Source organism: Equus przewalskii, chromosome 29 (assembly GCF_037783145.1).
Source record: "Equus przewalskii isolate Varuska chromosome 29, EquPr2, whole genome shotgun sequence".
Lineage (NCBI taxonomy): Eukaryota > Metazoa > Chordata > Mammalia > Perissodactyla > Equidae > Equus > Equus przewalskii.
The window spans coordinates 20,659,759-20,681,846 of record NC_091859.1 but is presented as its reverse complement, the minus strand read 5'-3'; the positions used below and the strand labels follow the sequence as shown (position 1 = coordinate 20,681,846).

General features: G+C 43.8%; 3 long non-coding RNA genes across 4 annotated transcripts in view; 1 reads left to right on the top strand and 2 right to left on the bottom strand.

Annotated features, from left to right (window-relative positions):
- The window catches only part of LOC139080234 (uncharacterized), a 36,164-nt gene extending 17,486 nt beyond the window's left edge, over positions 1 to 18,678 (top strand). Inside the window, exons 2-6 of one of the 2 annotated variants that reach the window (XR_011534559.1) lie at positions 11,193 to 11,308; positions 11,841 to 11,972; positions 13,778 to 14,802; positions 16,011 to 16,088; positions 17,104 to 18,678. This is a non-coding gene — a long non-coding RNA (uncharacterized lncRNA). Of the gene's footprint in view, positions 1 to 11,192; positions 11,309 to 11,840; positions 11,973 to 13,777; positions 14,803 to 16,010; positions 16,148 to 17,103 lie in introns of those variants that run through there. The other variant, XR_011534560.1, reaches the window with a different exon arrangement.
- On the bottom strand, positions 4,139 to 8,712 carry LOC139080237 (uncharacterized). Its single transcript, XR_011534563.1, has 2 exons — positions 7,735 to 8,712; positions 4,139 to 6,818 (listed from the first exon to the last, which is right to left on the bottom strand). It is a non-coding gene; the product is annotated as an uncharacterized lncRNA (long non-coding RNA).
- Positions 13,151 to 22,088, bottom strand: part of LOC139080235 (uncharacterized) — a 46,106-nt gene continuing 37,168 nt past the window's right edge. Inside the window, exon 2 of the long non-coding RNA XR_011534561.1 lies at positions 13,151 to 13,523. This is a non-coding gene — a long non-coding RNA (uncharacterized lncRNA). The remainder of the gene's footprint in view (positions 13,524 to 22,088) is intronic.

Below are 22,088 nucleotides of genomic sequence, written 5' to 3'. Positions count from 1 at the left end.
CCATGCCTCAACCAGCTGTTAGGCCAAGGGATGTGCACCCCTACAGCATGGTCCACTCTTGGGAGGCTGGACTTAGAGGAGAGGCCCATGTGGATCCCAGAAGCAGACTCCAGGCCATTTGGGCCGGGAATTCTGGGGTCCTGGGTACTCTAAGTAGGGGCGAGAATGGGAGGGCATAAATTCTGGGTTGGCATACCCCCTTGACCCTGAAGACTTCTGATCTTGAGGGGAGGGGTACAGCAGGAGGAGAGCCAGAGTGAGGCCCTTTAACATGTGGGGCCCAGGGCAGGAGCCCCTATTGCTCAAGTCCAAAGGTAGTGCTGAAATGCACCTGAACTTTCCTTTAACCAGATCTCCAAAATGTCCACACCCACTCCAATTCCACCCAACATGAGGGGAAGTGCAATGCAAATTTTACTGAAACGTGAGACTATGTTGAGCGCATTACTAGGGGTCTTCTAGGACCTTGGAAATCACCTGTGCAAGTGGGGGATTTCTTTGGTTTCACAGTAAGTTGCCTCTGTATAGTATAGCTATCACTTGGTGATCTGGCCCGTTGAATGATCAGCAGTCTCAAGGGTGGACCTCAGATTTAAATGTTTGTCTCATTCAGAATCAAAGTTTTAAGGGAATCTCTGTGCTGATCCTGGGCCTACATTCTCAGAACCACTTCTTGCCTTTCCCTTGTTGTGCTCCGTGTGTGAGGAGGCCAACACCAGCCTGCAGGAGACTGAGGGGGCAAGGGAGAAGCCAGGATATTTCTCCCTTTCCCTCTCTGCCTAAGGCTTCTTTCCCTGTTTCAAACATTCACTAGACTTCTCTGCTTGATGGTTCCAGCTTTTCCTGGGTGACCTTGGGTTCTGAACACCACCTCCTCCTTTTGTCCCTCTAGCTCAGTGGTTCTCAGCTGGGAAGGTTTCTGTCTATCCCTCCTCCCTACCCCCCACCTTCCCCACTCACGCGACATTTAGCAATGTCTGGAAATAGTTTTGGTTGTTACAACTTGGGTGGAGGGTGCTACTGGCATCTAGTGGACAAAAGCCAGAGAGAAGGGTAAACATCCTGTGATGCATAGGACAGCCCCGCCCACGACAGGGGATTATCTGACCCAAAATGTCAGCAGTGCCCAGATCAAGAAAGCTGCTCTAGCCTAAGGCTACAGCAGGTTCCTTCCGTTGTCAATTTCAGGTTTGCCTCATTGTTGTGTTTGGTGCTTAGCTCTTCCATAATGTGTAACCAATTCCCTGTATTAAATTCCCTCTATTCGAACATTCAAATGGCTTCTGTTTTCCTGGTTAGATTGACCAGTGCATCCTGAAACTATTGGCCCCTTTTCTTTTTTCTTCTCTATTCAAATCCGTCAATGATAATTTCTCTGCCACCTCCCCATGAATTCTGGAAAATTTCACCTCCCCATCTGTATTAGTCACAGTTCTCCAGAGAAATAGAAACAATAAGATATATAGAGATATGTATAGGGAGATTTATTATTGGAACTGGCTCATGGAGTTATGGAGGCTGAGAAGTCCCCTAGTCTGCTGTTTGCAAGGTTCCTGGAGAACCAGGAAGGTCAGTGGTGTAATTCAGTCTAAGTCTGAAGGCCCAAGAACCGGAAGCATCAATGTCCAAGGGCAGAAGATGGATGTCGCAACTCAAGCAAAGAGCAAATTTGTCTTTCTTCTGCTTTTTTGTTCTATTCAGGCCCTCAATGGATTGGACGATGCCCGTCTACTTTCATGAGGGCCATCTGCTTTACTCAGTCTACTGATCAAATGCTAATCTCTTCCAGAAGCACCCTCACCGGTATACTCAGAAATAAGGTCTTACCAGCTATCTGGGCATCCCTTAGCCCAGTGAAGTTAACACATAAAATTAACCATCACACCATCCCACTGTTTTGGCTCAGAACTTTATAGTTTTCATAGAGTACTTTTTAATTAATAGATTATTTTAAAATAAAGTCTCATCTAAGATTGTAAAATGAGTGGAAGAAAATGCATAACTTTCTTTTACTAAATAAAAATAGAGTACTCAATTTAATATAATCAATTTCCACTGTTCAGAATACTTTATTATTATAAAAATGCATTCAGTTAATTTAATATTACTCTAAACACAAAATGTAGATTAATTTAAACCTGATTAAAGTGAGGTCTGTGGGGATTGTTCTTAATTCTCTGTTAGGCAAAATTGAGGAGAGTTCTGTTTGGGTTTTTTCCTGTACTTTTTCATTTTCAGCATAAAGAGTTTAGTTATATTTATGGATTGCCAAAGTGACAAAGCAAATAAAATACATTCTGAGCTTCCTCTTTGTTGAGGGATGTATGTATTCATTTCCCAGGGGTGTCATGACAAAGCATCAAAAACTGGGTGGCTTAGAATGACAGAAATCTATTGTCTCAGTTTTGGAGACCAGCAGTCCAAAATGAACATGTTGGCAGAGCCGTGCTCCCTCTGAAACTGTCAGGAAGGAACCATTCCGGGTCTCCCTCCTAGCTTCTGGGAGCGCAAGCATTCCTTGGCTTGTAGATACTTCACTGCAACCCGCCATCTTCACAAGGAGCTCTCCCTGTGTGTGTCTGTCTCTTCATCCAGATTTGCCCTTTTTATAAGAACGTCAGTTATATTGGATTAGAGCCCACCCTACTGGCCTCATCTTAAATTGATTAACTCTATAAAGACCCTATTTTCAAATAAAATCCCATTCTGAGGTATTGGGAGTTAGGACTTAAATATATCTTTTTTTTTTTTTTTTTTTGCAGGAATGGGGTGGTAGAGGACACAATTCCAACATAACAGGGAATGTTCATATTTTTGTATTCTTTAAGATGATTTTTTGAGTGAGGGGACTTGTGTGTGTATTTAGGTTTTATATATATTATATATATATATATATACATATATATATATATATATAATATATATATAAAGATTAGCCCTGAGCTAACTGCTGCCAATCCTCCTCTTTTTGCTGAGGAAGACTGGCCCTGAGCTAACATCCATGCCCATCTTCCTCCACTTTATATGTGGGACGCCTACCACAGCATGGCTTGCCAAGCGGTGCCATGTCCGTACCCGGGATCAGAACCAGTGAACCCCGGGCCACCGAAGCAGAATGTGTGAACTTAACTGCTGTGCCACTGGGCCGGCCCCCTTTTTTTTAAATGAGTTTTCTTTGCTTCAGAGCCAAATCATTTTTAAAGGTATGGTTTTTGGTGAGGACTGGCCCTGAACTAACATCTGTTGCCAATCTTCCTCTTTTTTTTCCTCCCCAAAGCCCCAGTACATAGTTGTGAGTCCTTCTATTCTTCTATGTAGGATGCCACCACAGCATGGCTTGATGAGCAGTGTGTAGGTCCACGCCCAGGATCCATCAAAGCGTAGAACACAAACTTAACCACTACGCCACCAGCCAGCCCCCAAAAAGTATATTTTAAACTTTGCATTTCATTTAAGAATAGTTAGAACTCCTATTTGAAATAATAGTCTTTGGGGAATTTCTTCAACAAATACCCAGTAGGCATCTGCTAGGATTAGGTGTTGTGCTGGGCACTAAAGATGCACAAAACACAGTTCCACCTGTAGAGGAGTTCATCTCTAATGGGTGAAATGAATAGGAAAACAATTCTAATGCAGCCTGAGGAGTGCTGTAGTAGAGATCTGAGCAGGGGGTTTGTGAGAGTCTAGAGAATGGCTCAGACAACACTATCTGGAGGTGGAATCAGGGCTGGGTCAGGGGTGCGACATCCATCCGGAGCAAGGGAAGGGTAGCGCAGGTCCCAGAAACTGTGTGCACAGACCCGGAGAGCAGGCGATGCTAAGAGAGGTGGGACCAGTCTGTGCCTGCAGCTCAGAGGAAGCATGGGCAAAAGAGTGGGGGGTGGAGTGAGAGCAGAAGGCGGGCAAGCTGGGAAGAAGCAGGTCAACGTGCCCTGCTAAGGAGTTGGTGGTGAGCCACTGAATTTTGTAATCAAGGGTATAACATTATCAGATTTGTTTTAGAAGGATCAGTCTGAGGGCACTGCTGTAAAGGGTGGATTTTTTTTCTTTCTAAATTTAAAGCTCATTTCCTTGTCCTCGTCTTACTAATCTCTCAACAGCGTTCACCAGAGTTGACCGCTTCCTTCTTTTTGAAATATTTTTCTCTTTTGGTCTCTATCCCCCTGACTGTGCTTGTTTCCCTCCTGGGTCCCAGCTTCTCTCCCTTTGTGACTCTTCCTCTGTGAGTCTCAAGACCATGCAGAAGAACCTCGAAGCTGGAACTTTCCCCTTCTCTTCTCTCCCCTCTTTCCTGATAAATTCATCCAATCCCACGACGTCTAATTTGTACCCCAGCCCTGGCCTCTCCTTTGAGACCAGACTTATCCATCTAACTGCCTAACTCATTCTGCCACTGGGTCCCTATAGGCACCTCAAACTCAATTTCTTAAATCTGTTTCTTCCCAAGGCTTCCTCATCTCAGCAAATGGCCCCACATTCACCCAAGTAGTTGCTCAAATCCCAGTGTCAAGATCAATCTTTAATTCCTCTCTTTCCTTCCTCACGCGCATACAAATCCATCTCTGGATATTCCTGGTCCTACAACCAAAATATATCTTTAATCCATGCATTTCTCTCCATCTCCACCACCATCCCCTTAGGATAAGTCCCCATTGTCTACTACCTAGACAATTGCAATAGCCTCCTAACAAGTCTCCCTACACATGCCCTTAACCATTCTACTCTGTGCCCAACCACTCTAATTATCTTACTAGGATTTTAACCACACAAGGCATTCAGTGTGGAACTTAGTTCTTACTACAGTCTGAAAGGCCTTCTATGATGTTTCCTACCTACCTTTTTAATCTCACCATTCCACCTTCCACCATGGCTTTCCTTCTGTTCCTTGAACACACCCATCCGTTTCCTGCCTCAGGGCCTTTGCACTTGCTGTTCTCTCTGTCTAGAACCCTCTCTCCAAATTCTTTGCATGGCAATATCTTTCTTATCCTTCAAGTCTCAGCTCACATATCATCTTCTCCGAGAGGCCTTCTGGGTCTATGCTAGCTAAAGGAGGTCTCCACCCTTATTACTCTATCAGATTTGGAGTTTGTTGGTTTTTCTTGTTTATTTCTATCAGAGCACTTTTTATTCCCTCCCTCTACCTCACAAGTTAGGAGCCTGTCTACAATGTTTGTTACACAATATGATACTTCAGGGGGATTTCTAAATGTCCACCATCCACCAAGCACTTCCAATTCTCCCAACACTGTGCTTCTTCGTTTACATTATATCATTTCATCTCCCCAACAATCCTATGGGGGCGGAATTATTATCCATGCAAACAGTGGAGAAACTCTCTTAGAGAAGGTTAGATGACTTGTCCAAGGCCACATACCCACTCAGAAGTAATGGAGGCAGAATTTGAGCCCATGTCTGTCTGGTTCTGGAATCCTCTCTCTCTTCCATGCTGTATGCCTCAGTGCCTGACCCTTAGAGGAGTCTGAAGAAACACAGAAAAAGCATAATTTACAATGCTACTTCTTTTCTTCTTTACCTGACTAACTTTAAACATTAACTTTCTGACATTTGGTGGATGTTCATTGGCCCATCATCCTTTCATTTGGGAAACTACCCTCTCCTTTGGCTGTATGGTGCCAAAGAGACTACCGCTGCCCTTCCCTTCCCCACCCTGAGAGTGCGCATGTGACCTGAGCTGGCCAATCAGAATATTCCTTTCCCAGTCTCTGTGCCAGTACAGCAATGAGCAAGTGATCTGAACCAGGCCAATCAGCATCCTCCTTGGGACTTTGCTGGGGCTCTGAGATCATCTTTCATTAGCACTACAGTAGTCAGGAGCTGCAAATGGCCATCTTAGTCTCAGAGAGAGAGGATGCTGAAGAGGAAGCCAAATAGAAGACAGAAGAGCTAAGAGATGGATGGAGAGGGAGACAGAATCAGAGACCTAATGTAATTTCAGCACTCAATCCCAACCATTTATTTATTTGATTATTCACTTAACATCTATCTACTCACTAAACCAGCTCCACAAGTGTACGACTTATGTCTTGCTTTTGTTCACCCTTGTCTTCCCAGTGCCCAAGACAGGGCCTGACAGAGAGTCAGTGCTCTGTATATATCTGAATGATTGAGAGTCTTGCCTCTACCAGCAGTGTCTGAGCTCACAGCATAATGATAATATGCAAGAGAAATCGTTTCAATCTCCAGCTTTGTAATGAGCTGCCTGGTATGTGAGGCTTGAGTAAAATTGGAGGAAGCTTAGTTAATCTTAGAGTCATATTCAATCTTATGATATATAATGGGTCATTTTTCTAAAAAATTAGGTTATAATGGGTGTAGATTGAAATTGGGCAGCGATAATGCTTTCTTGCTCTATTCTTTACAAATGTATGTGATGTCCGAGGCACGGTAATTTAATTTGCTGCTAATATGTCTTTAAGCACACTGTCAGATTATAACCTGATTCGTCACTCTCATGGAGGCTAAAAATAGAGGATGACACAAGAGGTTAACATCACCTAGCGATGAGCGTTTTCTCAAAGGGAGGGGCATAAATTGGAGGAAGCACGTCACTCACTCCTATCCAAAGCCACAGGTTGGGTACCCCTGGGCTTGGCAATTGTTTCAGAATGAAGTGACTCCTGAACCGAAACTGCCGTCGTTCAGGGGTGGCAGTTTCCGAAGATGTGACGATGGACGATGGAAAACCTGCCCCCAGCCAGTCCCTGCTGAGCATTCCTCGGGGGCCATGAAGTGGTTCCTGATTGCCGGCTGCTGTCATCTGGCTTCCAGGGGACCAATTCCAATACTGGGATGGACTGTGGGAAGGAAGAAAATTTGGAATTTCTTTTGAATTTTTCCAGGAAAACCATTGATCTTGCATTGTGTCCCAGCTTCCCTCTTGGCAAAATAAAAATGGTTTATATTTTCCTCCCTGGGGTCTGCCAAGCCCTTAGGGATCCTCAGAGGAGAGACAGTACAAAAATAAAGGATGCAGCTTGTAAAGGTGCTGGCAAAAGGAAGGAGAGGTACTGACCTCTGATATCTCAGATCCAGGCAGCAGGATGAGTGAAACTCAGCAATTTCTGCACACTGCGGGGTCGGCAGAGTGCAGGACTAGAATTATGGGTGAGGGAGGAAGACAAACATCTACAGAACATGCAGCTCTGTGCCGGGCGTGGTAGTAGGTGTTACCTTAATAGGTGTTATCTCTTAGGTGTTACCTGCTCGCCTCATAGGTATTGCACGGCATACGGCGTTACCTTCATAAGTTGATATGAAACTATTCTCTAGATGAGGAAATGGACTCTCAGGGAAGTTAATAATTCCTAAGCCAATAAGTTAAAGAGGCAGCATTCATCTGCAAGAACGGCTTCAAAGTCCCAGTGTCCTTCCCCTCCCCATTCCACCACGCTAGCTATATACATCTACAGGACATAAAAATGAGAGAGATTTGCCCAAGTGTAATGAGGACTCCAGGCCCATTCTAGGGGTCCCTGGTTTAGGGAGAAATGGGCACCTGCTCTGAGGGACAATGACAAGAATAATTATAGCAGCATGGAATTTTATTATTTGCTGTTTCGGGAAGCGGTGTAGTGTAGGGGGTAAAGATGTGAGCTTTGAGGCCTGACAAGATAAATATTAGCTCTGCCATTTCTAAACCTTGGACAAGTTACTTAAACTCTCTGTGCCTCAGTTCCTGAACTATAAAATGAAGAGAATCACAGTACTTACTTCAAAGGGTTCTTGCGAGGTTACCTGATAGAAGCCACGTAAATCCATGTAAAGTATTTGGAACACTTCCTGACACATCTCAAGGACTCGGCAAATGTAATAATTTCATATCTGCTCTTTGCAGGCTACTCATAGTGCTCATGACAACCATGCTTGGAATATTCCGCCTGTTATTCACGGAGTGACCCACTGACCACACTATGGCCAACCTTCTGCTTCTTGATGCTCTTGACCACAGAAACCTATCCCTTGAGGTCCAGAGCCAAGTGGCCTCCTCTCCTGGCCAGCCTCTAGTTTTCCATCAAAATCTCAGCCCCTGCCTTTCCTCCCCCGAGCCAGGAGGCGGTGGTATGAGAAGGGAGGTTGAAACTAGACATGTCTGTCTCTGCTGTTTATCAGCTGGGTGATCTTAGACAAATTACGTGCCTCTCCAAGCCACCATTTCCCCTCTGCCAGGTGCCTTGGGATTTGTGATGACTGGAGGTAATGTATCTGGAGCATCTAGATCAGCATCTGGACCACGGTGGTCAGTCAATCAATCAATCAATCTCTTCATACAGGCAAAGAGGGAAATATTTTAGGCTAAATCCCTTTTGACAGCAGACTTCAAATTGGACATGTGGCCTTCAACACATGTGTGCTCTTTCCTCCTGCTTGTTGGCAGAGTCACTGTTCTGGAGTGCCTTGGATGTTTCAATAGGAAAGGGTTTCAGTGCCATTTACCAACAGGCTTAGCTCAACATTGCTGTATTAGGGTGCATTAAATTGTAACAAGACCTAATCATTTAGTGGCATGAATAAGGAAGCTTATTTCTTGCTCATAAAACTGTCCAGTGTGTGGTGTTCCCAGCTGGTTGGTGGCTCTGCTCCACAAGGTAATTCTGTGACTCAAGCTCTTTCCATCTAGCAGCTCTGCTCAATCTTAGGGCCTGTTGTCATCTGTGTGGTCCAAGTTGAGTCACTACATCCAGTTTCCAGCTGTTGGAAAGGAAAGGAGAACATGGAAGAATGTAATGTGCACCTGCCCAGAAATGGCACACATCACTTCCACTAGTATTCCATAGGCTAGAATTTGGTCTCACAACCACGCCTAATGGTGAGGGAGCCTGAGAAGAAGAAACAAGTTTTTTCTCTATCATAGTAGGTAAGGAGGAATTCTCCATTGGTGTCAAGGATCCTCTAGCAACTTCCTGATCTAAGTTCTAGAGCTTTAGCTCTGCTGAGGACAGCTTCCTTCCAGAGCATGGTGGAACCCAGCTGGATACACTGCCCTGACTCTATCAGCCCCATCTCCGCTTCCTCCACCTTGATATTTCTACTGTGAACCACTGTATCTCCCTTTTCTCCAACTCTTCTTTTTTTTTTAAAGATTTTATTTTTCCTTTTTCTCCCCAAAGCCCCCCAATACATAGTTGTGTACTTTTAGTTGTGGGTTCTTCTAGTTGTGGCATGTGGGACACTGCCTCAGCACAGCCCAATGAGCAGTGCCACATCCAAGCCCAGGATTCGAACCGGTGAAACCCTGGGCTGCCGAAGTGGAGCACTCGAACTTAACCATTCAGCCATGAAGCCGGCCCTCTTTCTAACTCTTGGTTAACTCTTCTTGTAAGTATGGACAATTAATTCCTAGTGGGACACCTGGCTCTTGCACCCTTAAGAGTGATAACAAAAAAGAGGTAGATACTATTATTACCCTCATATTACAGATAAAGAAGCTGGGGTATAGAACAATGAAATAACTTGTCCACGGTTACTAGTCACAGGTGACACTTGAAAAGGGATGTTTCAATTCCCTTTGCTGGGTAGGGATTTTATTCCAGAATCTGGCCAAGGAGCGTACTGTGAAAATGCTACTCTTGCCAAACTAGCAGCCTTGATTTGTGAAGATTTGCATAAATATTTTTTTTTCAGATTTGCAGAAATATTCTTTGCTAACTGCTGTCTACCTCTTTGTCTATGCAGAATTGGTTTTTCTTTTTCCCTGATGGATAGAAGGCTTACATTTTTATGCAATAAAACCTGCTGATCTTTTCCTTTATGATTTTTTCTCCTTATTCCAGGCTTAAAAAAATCGTCCTCCATTGAGAATGATGATAAATATTTGATTTGAATTTTTTCCAGTTTTTCAGTGTTTGATTTTTTATATTATTTACTCTTATCTGTCTTTGGTTTTGTCTGTGGCTGTGGAAAAATGAAGATTCCCATTGTATTTAGTTTTGAATCTGCCAGACAGAGGATTTATTTCAAACAGGCTTAATTGAAGAAACCTCATACCAGTGACTGACCACTAAGAAATCTATTCCATATTGATAGTGGTACGATTGCTTAATACAAAGCTAGCAAGGTTCTAGACAGTGGACTGATTTTCCCAAGGCACGTGAGTTTATTTGACAGCCGTAGTGAGTGTACAGGATGCTGTTCAGGCACTGGCCACGTGCCGTTCCTGGCTCGTGCACCCATCTCTCAGGTGCTGTGAGTTTGGGCTGCTAAGCATTTACAGCTGCCCCTTCTCCAAAGAATTGCCCTCAGCCCAAAGGGAGCCACCCCACCCAGGAAATTGCACCCACCCCCAGTGGTAACCACCTGCCAATGACTGATTGACACAGGGGTGCAAAAGGCTCTCCTCCTTGCGTCAAGGTGGGACCGACTCTGAGATGTGATTTGTTGCAGAGCTCCCCGTGGGATCATTCTGAAGCTCAACTCCAGCTGAGGCGCTCCCTTCGCTTAGCTCCTCCTGGCCCGTCCTTCCCCTCACCCGCTGCCTGCTGAGTGGACTCCTTCATTAAACCGTGTGCACTGCAGTCCGTGTCTCAGGCTCTACTTCTAGGGAATGTGTAAGACAGTGAGAAAAGCCAATTTCCTATAACTAACAATCGAACAATCTAATTTATAGTCTAATATATAAAACATGTTTTACAAATTTTCTAGACATTACAGACTCAAGGTTAAGGGTTATATGTTTGAGAGTTTAAACAAACATGTAATAAATTGTTAACTATACTGGAGAGTTTTTTACCCTTAAATATTGAAACTGTTGTGATCAGGATTCTGGGAGATAATAAGAATTTTTGAACTTAAGATATTTGATCCACCAGGATGATATTTATTGGTCCTTGTTATTCTGAGGTTTCTGGGGGTGTAAATATTCCCTAATCTCCTCTCATCAGCTTATGAGAAGGGTAACATAACCCCAGGATTTTGAATTCTTCATGGACCTTTTCAGTGAGATTTTCTTCTCTCAAGCCTTATCAGTGAACACCATGGAGCACTTACCCTCCGTCTCTTTAAGTTGTAGTCAAAGCTGGAGCAAAACATTTCCACAGTGGCGTGAATTGATTTTGTTCTTTAGATTGTACGCAGCATCAGCTATGGAATAATACTTCCCTTCCCCCCATAATTATTATTTTCCGAGGCGAAACCACTTGAGTACTAGCATTTCATTTTCTTTTCCATCCCAGGCGTGGCCTCCAAGGATTTTGGCTGTGCTCTACTGCACGTCTGAAGAAGCAGAGATGCAGGGACTTGCTTAAGGTGGGAGGGCCCAGCTTCGTGCTCAGAGTCCCAAGTACTAAAGGTACTGTTGTTCCTTCCTGGCCCCCAGCAGCACCTCAGTCTCTTGTGTTTTCACGCTTGTGCACTCAGCCACCTATGTTTGTGTCATTGATCTGTCAAGCAATGACCCTTCCCTCAGTGCCACCATATTCTGTCTCACTCCATTGGTTTATTAAAAATGAACACTATACGCGCTGTGTTTTGAAAATGAACTCTAACACTCCTGGGCCTTACTTTGGGTTCCTCTCTCTGTTCAAACAGAACAGCTGGAAAGTGATTCAATATTGATTTATTTGCTTTTTTGATTTAGATTATTTCTCTTTGCCTGAGATCCCAAGGGTACTGTTCAAAAACCTTCTTAAGCTGCACCGTGGAGGAACATAAGAGGCGGGGGTTTGGGCAGGGGAGAGCTGAGGAGCAAAAGGGTTAGTTGAGGAAGGGGGCAGGGGAGAAGCAAGGTTAGTGATGTTCTTCAGTTGGCTGTTGATCTGAGTGCTGTTGCATTTCTCCCAGTCTAAACCTCTCTTCTCTACTGCTCATCCTCCAATCCACAGGGCTACACAAAGAGAAGAGTATGGAAAAAGCTTCAAATTAAGCTTTGGAGTTAGTTACACCTGGCTTTGTACTCAGCGCTTCCTATCTGTTGACCTTTGGAAAGTTCCTTGTATGCTCCCATATCTTGCGAGGTGCAGTATATCATTTGGGATTTGTTTTAGGTGGATTCACGTTAGTTGGGCTTTTTCCAAAACCAGTTAGACTCAGATAAAGAAATTATCCTAAATTTTCAGATACCCCTGACCTTAATTACTTGGCCATTTGGTTTATGCTGCCAAGGCCCAGCATTTTTGAGGCAAAAAAGGGACATCTGGTCACCTTACCCCAACCCACAAGTCACTCACTCTTTCAAAGGCCCCTGCCCCAACACTGGACTCCCAGGGTTGTGGTTAGGGTCAAATGGCATGGTAGGAGATATAGGTACTATTATTACCAGCATCTCCATGTTATAGATATGTAAACTGAGACACAGAGAAGTTAGATAACTTGCCCAAGATCACACAGCTAGTAATTGACATAGTTATGATTTGAACCCAGGCACAACTCACAAGAGACCCAAATTTATAGTAAATAGTAAAAATAAAATAAAATTATGGGACAATATTATTTTTTCTTATATTTAAGTTTAGGTTATTTAGGTTTTTTGCATCTAGGCAATTTTCTTAGAAGGAATAAAGATACATTTATTCATAATATTTCTCCAAGATAGCAGGATACATAATCTTCCATACTCAAATTTCTCAATATGATCAAAACAAGAATCATTTTATAAAAATCATTTGAGGGCTTCATCGGTTTTCCCAAGAGCCTCTCCAAAGTCTCTGGTATTCGAATAATTTTCTTTTGAAGTGCCAGTGCAATTGGTTTGATCGTATTTGCATTGCAGACTGGCACAATTAGCAAAATGAGACGTACGAGGACCTATGCTTGCATTAAAAGGAGAAATGTTGTTTGAGTGGGGACTAATTTGATTTTAGCGAATATTTTCGTCTCATGATGACCTTTGCTTCACTGTGCAACCTGACAAAGCAGGGACTTGGATAATGAAGCCTGGGCTAATGAGGGCCTGCTGGCATTTTGCAGACATTAACTATCCTGCCTTCCTTAGAGAATGGCCACAGCTTAGCTGATCTGATGAAGATCAGCTAGAGGCTATCTGGTGAATTATTGAGGCAGACAAACTCTCACATAGCCCCAACGATCCCTGCCTCTTAGCGTCTATGCTCTTGTGTAATTCTCTCCTTGTGAGTGTTACTGAACCAGGATCGTTTTGCCTGCCACACAGTATGCCAATCACTGAGACAATAAGTTTTGCAGCAGAGAAAGTGTTTATTCCTTAGGCAGCCTGGTGAGGAGACAGGACAATAAGTCTCAAATTCACCTCCCCCAAAATCGGGATTAGGGGTATTTATGGGATAAAGGAGCAGGGTGGTCTGAAGTGTGGGGATAGACAGTTGGAGGTAAGGATAAGTGAGGTAAGTGACGATCTGCGCAAGTGTAGTCAAGCTTCACGGCTCTTCATAGGACGCATGTTCACAAAACAATGGCGTTAGCATGATCTGAGGGTGGAGTTTTCGGCCCTCTGACATCAAAGGGTCACCTATAGGGCATTCGCAAAGGCTCAGTTGATGAGTCAGTGGTCTTAAACAGCCTGAATTGGATGAGGAGTGGACTCTCAGTTCCTGAAAAACAATTTAAGCACCTGTTACCATGGTGATCCCAGCGTCAGCGATGTTATCTATAGGGTGCGCTTTAGTAATGCATTATCTAACTCTTTTTGCAAACAGACAACTGAGTATAGTTAAAGCAAGTTGGTGCCCGGTTTCAAGCATGGGTGGGCCAAGTGACTTGCCTGTAACCAACAGATAATGGGATATATGTGATGACATGTACACTGGTATGTTACATAAGGTTCTAACACCCATCTTACTAACAGACCCTCTTCCTTGCTGGCTTTGATGAAGCAAGTTGCCATGCTGTGAGCTGCCTTAAGGAGAGGACCACATGGCAAGAACTGAGAGTAATCTTCAACTGAGAGCCAGCGAGTAAGTGGGGCCCTCAGCCCAACAACCTACAAGGAACTGAATTCTACCAAGAACCATGTGAGCTTATCAGTGGATCCTTCCCCAGTCAAACCTTGAGATAAGACTGCACCCTTGACCAAGACTGTGATTGCAGCTTTCAGGTGAGACTCTAGAGTAGAGGACCCGACAAAGCCATGCCTGGACTCCTGACTACGGAAACTGTGAGATAATAAATGTATGTGGTTCTAAGCTACTAAGTTTGTAGTAATTTGTTATTGAGCAATAGATAATTAACACTACTATCATATTCAGAATCACTGGGTCATTGATTCCAATATTTCTTGACAGAATCCCATGTGCAGAATGCTGCACTATTTCTGGGGGTGCCTCAGTGAACAAGAGAGAAAATGGTGAACAAGAGATCTTCATAGAGCTTACAATCTAATGAACTGGATGACTGTGATATTGTGATTTGTATCAAGAAATATATGTTTGGCCTTCATCCCTGGTTTCTGGCACAAAGCTCCTAAAAACACTTGGAATTTACTGAGTGATAGGAGCATCTTTTGTTATTCATAAGGAGCCCCTTTTGAGCACACATGAGTTTGTGCTAATGAGGTGACAGGGTGGGACCCCTAGAAAGCCTGAGGAGGGGGATGGCCACCAGAAAGACCAAGTGATTAAAAGGTTGGAACTTTCAGCTCCACCCACCGACCTCTGGGAAAGGGAAGGATGGGGGCCTGCAGATTAAGCTCTGTAAAAACTGTTGAACAACAAGATTTAATGAGCTTCTGGGTTGATGAACATATTTACATGCTGGCAGGATGGAGCACCCCAGTTCCATGAGGACAGATGCTCCCAAGCTTGGGACTCTCCCAGATCTCGCCCTATGTACCTCTTCATCTGACTGTTCATCCGTATCCTTTATAATAAACTGGTAAACATAAGCAAACATTTCTCTGAGTTCTGTGAGCTGCTCTAGCAAATTATTTGAAATGGAGGAGGGGGGTCATGGAAATCTCCAATTTATAGCTAGTCAGTCAGAAGCGCAGGTGACAACCTAGACTTTCTATTGGCATCTGAAGTGCTGGCAGCCTTGTGGGCATGAGCCCTTAACCTTGGGTCTGAGGCTATCTGCATGTAGACAGTGTCAGAATTGAGTTAAATTTGTAGGATGCCCAGTCATCGTCTGCTGAGAATTGCTCACTGGTGTCAGAAAAAACACATCAGAATGACATTAAACAAATAATTTTTATGTGAATTCTGCACTTTAAGTCTACTGTCAGCATTCAGGTCAGGAACCAGTATCATATGTCAACTTGGGCAAATTGCTTAGCTTCTCTGTGCCTCAGTTTCCTCATCTGTAAATGGGGATGATGATAGATCCTATGTCATAGGATTATTGTGAAAATTAAGTAAATTAATATATACAAAGCATTTTGGTTTATTATTTTAGTATGGAGGGATAGTTCCAGAGTCTTCCACCTAACCCTTCCTACCATAATGACATTCACATCACAGGTCAGGGAGCCAGTGTAACCATTCTGCCAGTACTCCAGCTACAAATAAGCACTCAAGAACTGAGGAAATAACTTTAGGACGGGTTCAAGGATCACTAGGATCACTATGAATGGGCCTGCTGTGAGTGAGTCCGACTCTCACCTGTTTTCCGTAAACCTCCATACACCCCCCAGAGAACCACGGGTGACGTTTGGAGCCTCCAGGGATTAACCTTGGCCAGGAGATAATAATAATCCCAAAAGACCTGTGTAAGTGCCTTTTCCCAGGGCTCAGTTGCCCCGGTAAATGGCTCCAAGTGCCTTTATTAAAGGAAAGGAGGAGGGCATCAGCATACACTGTGGTGCCATCGCAGCGTTGTTCCTCAAGAACATCTGGTCTCCCCTTTATTCAAGGGAGTCTGGGTGTGGAAAGTGGCTCACGTGTGGAATTGGGTAAATGACTGTGATTGTCCATCATCGTGACTAAAGTCAGTTCTCTGATCCCCAGACTTAGATTTTGTTGTTGTTGTACAAATTAAGCAACACTTTAGTGCCCATGTATTTCGGCCCTAAAGACCCTACGGTCTATTGGACATCCTTGAATATCCCTTCTGATAATCACAGCTAAGCCTTCTGCTTATTTCAGGAATCACAACCTGCCTGTCTCTCCAGGAAACCTTTGTCTTCGGAAGTATCTCCCGCTCTCACCCCTGGCCTACTGAGGGCAAGTACTGTTCAAGAATGCTAATACTCCTCCCATCAGTGTTTTGGTTTTTTTGTGTGAAGTCGAGTGAGTAGATCAGGTATTATAAATCCACTCAAATGTTCCTGTTTCCTTAAGTCTTTGGATTCCCTTCTCTATATTACATCAAGGAATGTGTGGCATCTGAACTTCACAAGCACAGGCCGCCACTGAGACTCAGTTTCAGACAAAAAGCAAGAAGTTTAAACCTTTTCCAGTTGTTTAGTCTAGCACATGGAATCCAGAATTTTTGGTAAGGGCACCTATATGACGAATTTGACCTGATCTAAAATTGTATTCTTCTCTTCCCAACACTCTCAAAATTCTTTCTCATAATCTTACGATGCTTTTGGTGTGTAAGCCTTTTCTTCCCAGGTTTGATTTTGATTTCAGGGCATGCTAGAATCTGACTTTAGCTATGGGTCTAGAGTCAGTGAACAGAGGCAGGGGTGGGCCAGGAAGACACCCCCTTGCAAGATGACCATTCAGTGAACTCCTTAACAATGTCATTGAATAAGACAGGGCCAGCCTCATCAGAATGGGAGGAAGGGATATTTTCGTTGGCCCAGGAAGCTCTGAGAGTTTTGGGGCTTTTAGATTCTTGGGGTTATCTGACACCTCCAAAATACCTCCATTCCTGTACTCAGGGGAAGAGCCACTTTTTCCAATAAATGTCCTGAAAGACTCGTGAGACTGAATTCAAGCTACTTCGTAACTCATCAGTCTCCAGGCTCCGTCTCTGCCTCTGATTTTCAGCTTCATTAGCTCTGTGCCCGCGTGAGATAAAAGAGTACTCTATTTTAGAGAAGTCATAGAAACATCCTCATTCACTGATCATGCTTTGAAGTGAGAATTTAAGTCCCTAAGCCCGTGATTTTTTTCTTTAAATTTTATCATGCAATTAGATAGAACTACTCACCTCGTAGCCTCTACATTCCTCCCTCCTCTGTCCCCCAGAGCCTTGCTTTCACTGGGCATTTCTTCCATGTGACTGTAGGTGATAATTTTGGTGTTTTGCCACTGGTGCCATGGACTCCTACCAGCCCAACTCACGATATAATCCAAATGCAGTGTGTTATTTACCTTCTACCGGCTCCTTAAACTTCATTCAGGGTTGGAAGAAGAGAAGATGATCTGCCTCTACACCTGGATGGAACTTCTGACAGCTTCTATGGCTTCTCTCTCCCTCCCTGCTTCCCCTCTACCTGCCTTCTGTCATTTTCTTTCTCTCTGAGGGCTGAAGGCAGGATAGAGATTAGAGAGAAAGTGGTAAGTGAGTTATGATGTGGTTGGACATTCTTCCTGGCTGCTTTACTCTGACTATGTGACATCCAGGCTTTTTTCTTTGGCCCTGCCAGAAATTCTAATTAATACCAGGTAATAAATTTCTACTGAAACTAACCAGAGTGGATTCTTTCCCCGAAAGACATGCCCAGGCATTGGGAATCTCATTGACGAGGTGACTTGGTTAGATTTGAAAGCAGTAAGGATGAGATTCAGGTAAAACTCTGGCACCCAGCAGCAAAAACGTCACTAAAGCTATTGTGATAGAAGTTAGGATGATACTATTCCTGCCTCAGTTTAGATGAATGCATCAACAGATTATACCTTGCAATGTCAAAATTACAGTGAGACCAACCTCCCCCTCCCCAACCTCACCGTGCCACCTGGATTTATAACGGGAGTGAAGAACAACCTGTTCCACATCTCCTGGGGTTCTCAGGGAAGTCAGGGATATAACCAGGGTCAGAGAGAGGCTATGGAGAAGAAGGCTGAGATTTTTTTTGAAGAGGATTTTGCTCTGGTTTAAGTCCTCTCCCCTTTGGACAAGGGGCACAGATACTATCTCCCAACTCCAGGCCTAGTGAGAGGGCCTCCAGCAGGCCACCAGGAAAGCTTTGAAATGTGTTCCTTGCAGTTGGAAGACACAAAAGACTAGGGTCCAACCAATGACTAAGAAAGCTCAGTCAGGATGTGGACTGAAGTCCCACTGCACCAACAAAATACAGGATGTTAGGAAGGGCTGGCTAAGTGCTTTGGAGATGGAGGAGCCAGGAGGGCTGCTACATGGAATTACTGGGCACTCCCAGACTTTGTTGGGCCAAGGGATGAGGAGATTTCCCATGATTACACGCGGGTTACACTGGAGAAGGCCTCGGGTCCTATCCAATAGACCCTCTTAGAAGGACCTCAGCAGACAGAAGCCAAACATGCACAGCTGGATATCCAGGGGCTGAGGAAAGAGCTGAAAGAGACCACTCAGAACAGCAAGACATCCACTTGAGTCAAGGGGACTGCAGGAGAGGGAGCCTGGAGAGAGAGGATCAGCTTGAGCCATCCTACCCCCACAGGAGTCACCAGCGTTAATCGTCTGCAAGGCCCAGAGAACAAGAAGCCACCAGATCAAACGTCCATTACAAACTCTTACGAAAAAAAGTTTATGGTCCCAATCAATAAACTTTTGAATTATATAAAGCAAACGAATAAACAGAAAAACGCTCTTATGTATCTTTTGAATTTTGTACTATTGCATATAATACTTGTTCAAAATATAAATTAAGAAAAATTTCAACTCTTTTCTTATCCTCACTCCCCTTAGGCTATTGGGATCCTCCTAACGTCTTGCCTTGTCATTGTTCTTCAACATTGCTGATGCTTTTGATTGACCCTTTGATAGTCTTTGATCTCAGTCCTTCTAATGATATAAAGAGAAATGTGGTAATTTATTTAAAACATTTAGCACAGTCCTTGGCACATAGTAGGTAATGGACTCTGGCAATCCTCCCATTTCTCCTCTCCTTAATATTTATTGCCTAAGGTTATTCAAGTCTTGATTGTAAAGAACTCATTGAAACGTAGTAGGTGCATTTGAGGGGTTTTCCAGCTCACGTTCTGCAACTTAAACATGGGCACTGTGATACTGTGATTTATAATAAGAAATGTATATTTGGTCTTTGTCTTCCTTTCTGTCACTGGGCTCCTAAAACACTTGGAATTTCCTAAGTGACGAGAGCAATAAAGGTGTCTTGATATTCATAACAAACCCCTTTCCACCAAACACGGGTTTATGTTAATGAGGTGAATTTTGGAAAGCACCTAAGGAGGGGGGCTGGTTGCCAGGGGAACGGATTATGTGATTAGAGGGTTGAAACTTTCAGTCCTACGCACCCTCCCTGCCCCCCACGCCCCACACCCCTGCCCCCCTCACCACTGCCCCGTGACCTCGGGGAAGGGAAGAGGGGCAGGAGGTTGAATCATTTGCCAAAGGCCAATTATTTCATCAAGTATGCCTATGTAATGAAGCCTCCATAAAAACCCACAAGGATGGGGTTCAGAGAGATTCTGGGTTGGTGAACACGTGGAGGTGCTGGGAGAGTGTTGCCCCTGGAGAGGGCATGGAAGCGCCACACTCCTCCCCATATACCTTGCCCTATTGCATTTCTTCCATCTGCTTGTTCCTAAGTTATATCCTTGTATAATAGACCAGTAATCTAGTAAGCACAATGTTTCTGTGAGCCGCTGTAGCCAATTAATTAAACCCAAGGCGTGAGTCATGGGAACCTCCAATCTATAGCCAGTTGGTAAGAAGCACAGGTGACAACCTGGCCTTGCAATTGGTGTCTGAAGTTGGGGTGGGGAGAGTCTTTTGGACTGAGCCCTAATGGGATCTGATGCTATCTCCACGTAGATAGTGTCAGAACTGAGTTAAATTGTAGGGCCCAGTTAGTGTCTGCTGAAAATTGGAGAATTGCTTGGTAGTGCTGAAGAAACCATATTAGAGACACTAATCCAAGCTAAACCATTAGACTTTTTTCTAGAGAAGGGGTTAGATGCTTGAGAGAGAAGATCACGTATAAACGGGATTAGAGGTGGTACCAAAACAGCCCAAAGATACACACCCTAGCTAAAGAAAGGAGGAGCAGAACCTGGGAAGCTGTATAGTCATCCTGGTGGTGAATATGGGCTCTCTAGTCAGGTTGCCTCAGATCCCTGCCCTGCCACTTACTGACTGTGGGGTCTTAGGCAAGGCACTCAAGCTCTGCAAGCTTCCATTTCTTCATCTATGAAATAGAGATAACAAAGGATTCTATCTCATTCAGTTTTGCTAATTGCTTTGGATGATTCCTATCATCTAGGTAATTTGATTTCTTGATTTAGTTTACCTGAAAGTTTATGTTTGAAAAACATTTCAATTCCCCAAGTCTTCATTCTCCAGTGAACTAATGATCCTGCATTGCATGTCTCCTGGGTGTTGTAGAATATCTGTAAACATAGTTAAGATGTTTTAAAAGAAGATTTTAGATCAGCTTTAATTTAAAACTCAGTATCTCATCACTAAAAAGAATGGAAAAGAGCCTGAAGATCACCAAAGGTGTATAAGTGCGAAGTCTAGTTTAGCTCAGAGTTTTCTTAGAGAGAAAGTTTCTCTTTAAGGCTAGGTTGTCATCCATTCCCTGGGTGAATTGATTTGCTATGTTGTTCAGTAGGGTTAATCCCAAGCAGGAATAAGAAAGTGTGTCATTTCACAATTGGGTCAAGCACTTCATGTGAAATACAGAACTAAAAGTAAGCTTATGAAAATGTCTGTCTACAGTCGTACATTGCTTAACAATGGGGACAGGTTGTGAGAAATGCGTCATTAGGTGATTTTGTCATTGTGCGAACATCACGGAGCGTGCTTACACAAACCTAGGTGGTATAGCCTACCACACACCTAGGCTACATGGTGCTAATCTTATGGGCCCACTGTCATGTATGTGGTCTGTCGGTGACTGAAATGTCATTATATGGCACATGATTCTACTTCTTTCCCAACTGAGCTCAAGGCAAGATCTCTGTGGCTAACTACCCACAGACCGTGATTTTATAAAGGTGACTTTCAGACCTATAACTCTGGAATATAAGCTTTCTGTGGTCCCATTCTACTTTACTGAATTAATAGAAAAAATCTCACCATGCTAAATTATAAAATATTTCTTTTAGTAGATGCCATTTCATAAATACCTTGTGAGTTGTAAAGAAGCCTTTGAAGGAAAATCCCACAGGTAATTTCATTTTAGTTTTCTTGGTTATTGTTTTTTAATTTTATTCTTTTCAAGGAAGATTGGCCCTAAGCTAACATCTGTGCCCATCTTCCTCTACTTTATATGTGGGATGCCTGCTACAGCAAGGCTTGATAAGTGGTGTGTAGGTCCGCGCCTGGGATCCGAACCAGCAAACCCTGAACCACCAAAGCGGAGCGTGCAAACTCAACCACTACACCACCAGGCTGGCCCTATTTTCTTGGTTATTTTATTCCTTCACTTTTTAATTTTTTAAAGTAAATGTAATGCTATGAATCTGAATTTTCTGATTTCCTTGGCTTGTGGGTTTAAATGGGAACACATTTATGGTGATAACTCACATTTTGCCGAATTTATTTCACATCTTCAAGTTTCAGAGCCTTGACTCCCCCCATTCAAGTCTTACTCAGTTATTTTGGGGAGTCCCCAGTGGGTATATTGCAAACGAGTCTGTCCACTACAGTTAGCAAGGGGTGTTCATGCTGTCTTCTTCCTGTGCTCTGACCACCTCCCCACAGCTGTTGCCCACTGAGCCATTTGAAGATGTGCATTTCCACAATCCACACAGCTTGTGTCCACAGGGATAAGGCTGAGGATTGTGCCAAGAATGCCAACTTCCAGTGATCCCCAGCCAGCCAACCCTTGTGATGCCAGAACAGTTCCATGCACCCTGGAATGCTAAATGTGCAAAGCTGGGCTGCATCCCTCACAGAAGAGAGCGAAGGCCCTGCCCTGTGTGGTACTTTGTCACTTGGGCACAAAAGCTGTGCTTCTTTTGGAGGGAAGCTGTGTAAGACAGAGGCTTCATCATCTGTTTGTGGCTTCTCTTGCTGCGCTGCTCAGACACGGATCGCTAAGACTGGCTGGGCAGTCCTCCCTGTCTATTCCCTCTTCCTGTGAAGGGGCTGCTTGCTTCCTC